The sequence below is a fragment of the Anthonomus grandis genome, chromosome 8 (genome assembly GCF_022605725.1).
Source record: "Anthonomus grandis grandis chromosome 8, icAntGran1.3, whole genome shotgun sequence".
NCBI lineage: Eukaryota > Metazoa > Arthropoda > Insecta > Coleoptera > Curculionidae > Anthonomus > Anthonomus grandis.
The window spans coordinates 17,230,713-17,233,255 of record NC_065553.1 but is presented as its reverse complement, the minus strand read 5'-3'; the positions used below and the strand labels follow the sequence as shown (position 1 = coordinate 17,233,255).

At 28.3% G+C, this 2,543-nt stretch overlaps 2 non-coding genes across 2 annotated transcripts; both read left to right on the top strand.

Moving 5' to 3' along the window:
* Positions 1–279: 279 nt before the first annotated feature.
* On the top strand, positions 280–351 carry Trnag-ucc (transfer RNA glycine (anticodon UCC)). Its single transcript has one exon. It is a non-coding gene; the product is annotated as a tRNA-Gly (tRNA).
* Positions 352–2,271: 1,920 nt separating this feature from the next.
* Trnag-ucc (transfer RNA glycine (anticodon UCC)) lies at positions 2,272–2,343 on the top strand. The gene has a single exon. It is a non-coding gene; the product is annotated as a tRNA-Gly (tRNA).
* The last annotated feature ends 200 nt before the right edge of the window (positions 2,344–2,543 follow it).

The window sequence follows — 2,543 nt, the reverse complement described above, 5'->3', positions numbered from 1 at the left end:
ACCCTCTGGGAAATCAACCGATGGAGTTTTTACTGTCGCGACTTTTCCGCAGATACATTTCTAGACATTTTAACGACGCTCTGGAGTTATTATGATGTCCTAAATTTAATGTCTGTGTTTTTAAAATACCCATTTGAGCGCGATTTTATGGTTATATTTGCGGGGCGTTATTAGAAGACTTCAAATTAATATCGCAAGCGCGAGAAGTGAAGTGAAAGTATCCGTTATATAAAATAATAATTTGCCATTAGGTGATTTGCTTTAAAATACTGTTATTGTGCGATGGTGGTGTAATGGTCAGCATAGTTGCCTTCCAAGCAGTTGATCCGGGTTCGATTCCCGGCCATCGCATTAATTTTTTGCTTCTTAAATGACCAGCAGATTTTCAAAAAGCGTTTGTGAATTGTTCCTTCGAAACTTAATTTTCTCTATTATTATAAACAAACAAAAGTTGTTAACTTTAATTGATAATAAGTATGATACTACGTGGAGGATGAGGAGAAACTTTAACAGCTCTCTAGTTAACAGTACTGCCAACTAAGAAACATTATTCTGCGCTATCTCTTGAATTTTCCATAGACTTATTGAATGATGCTTGTAATGATTTAGTTCCTTTAAATATATTTTCAAGTATTATAAATAGTTTTACGTATATATATTTTAATGAGAATTAGCAACGTATCTTCTTTGTGCTATACTGCTATTTTCCACACACACTTGTAATACAGCACTATCATCCATAGTTTTTCATGCAAGGGATAATTCATTATGAAAAACTATTTTAAAGTCTAAATTTTAATTATCTTCAAATATAAGGTGATCCTGAATAACCAGTGTTTTATATTAATGTACTTGAATAACAGTTTATTTTTAATAAATAGAATTATTAACTTAAGAATAATGAATATTTAAGCGTTGGTAACTCGAAAACAGTTGAAAATAGACATATACAGGGTGTCCCGAAATCGCAATATTTTATCAGCCGCAATTTTGTCTAAAAATAAGACAAAAACTTCCTATTGAAAATGATTTTTGTGTTTTAATATTTCGCAACGCTTGGTCGTTATTTTTCGAAATTTTTATCGTATACTACTGTTATTGTTACTAACTGATTTTATAACATTTTATGCTAAAATGTATACAGGGTCGTTTACAATTAGTGGTCAGCAAAGATAAAAATGTCAAAACTTTTTTCTGGCCACTTTTTAATTATTTGGATAGTAAAATTTAAAAAAAAAACATTTTTACATAAAAAGGGTACTCTTGTCTTATTTCGTTAAAAGCCTCTGGTTTCAAGAATTTTTTTGTTTGGTATTTTTTGTGTTTTTTTCTAAGCTAATAGGTTAAGTGTTTTAATTTTTCTCGATTATTTGCACATTATTAAGAATTTTGAAATAAAATTTTAAACAAAGAAAATAGTTTATGATCTTAAAATGAAGTATTTGTAATAGTCTTGTGTCTAGATTTGTAACATACCTTTTAATTTTAATAAACATGATTAAAAATAGTTTATGAGTGTAGGTTTAAGATATTTATGTTTGATTATTTTAAAAACGATCGCTTCTATCGAAATAAGACAAGAAAACTTGTTTTATGTAAAAATGTTCTTTTTTTTAATTTTACTGTCCAAATAATTAAAAAGTAACCAAAAAAAAAGTAATGACATTTTTATCTTTGCTGACTACAAATTTTTATTAACCCTGTATATATTTTAGCATAAAATACTATAAAATCAGTTAGTAATAATAACAGTAGTATGCGATAAAAATTTCGGAAACTAACGACTAGGCGTTTCGAAAATATTATTAATAAACCATCTTCACTAGGAATTATAAGACATCCTGTAACACGAAAACGATTCACTTTTCAAGATTCCTGTATATGAAGTTTTTGTCTTATCTTTAGACAAAGATGCAGTTGGCAAAATATTGCAATGTAATTTCAGTACACCCTGTATAATACTGTTATTAAAAAACACTTGATTGATTGTAGAATCCAAAAATGTAACAAATAATAAGATCTTTTATTTAAACAATTAAACTGTATGTTTTTTTATTGCGACTGTCAAATTTGTTGAGCCAAATAAAATACATTAATAATTTTGAAATTCTTCAAAAATACGGGATAATAAGAAAATATTTCTCTACAATTTACTTGAAAGGTATAAATACTAGACTGGAGTTTCTGCGAACGAATAGTGAAAGTGCTTTTTATTGAACAAATTATGTTGTTATCTTATCGTGATTTATATAACGATCAATCTTGACATATGCGATGGTGGTGTAATGGTCAGCATAGTTGCCTTCCAAGCAGTTGATCCGGGTTCGATTCCCGGCCATCGCATACCTTTTTTTATTTCATGTCTACTTACTTCATTTATTATTACCAGATTAGTGCTTAGAACTATTTTTGTTTTTGATTTAAGTTCTTTTTATATTAGTTTGTGTATAGATAATAAAGACAGATATTAAATTAATCAATTCTGAAATATTTATCTTTTTTGGGTGCCATCGCCTATTGGAGGTTGAATATTATCATGGCTA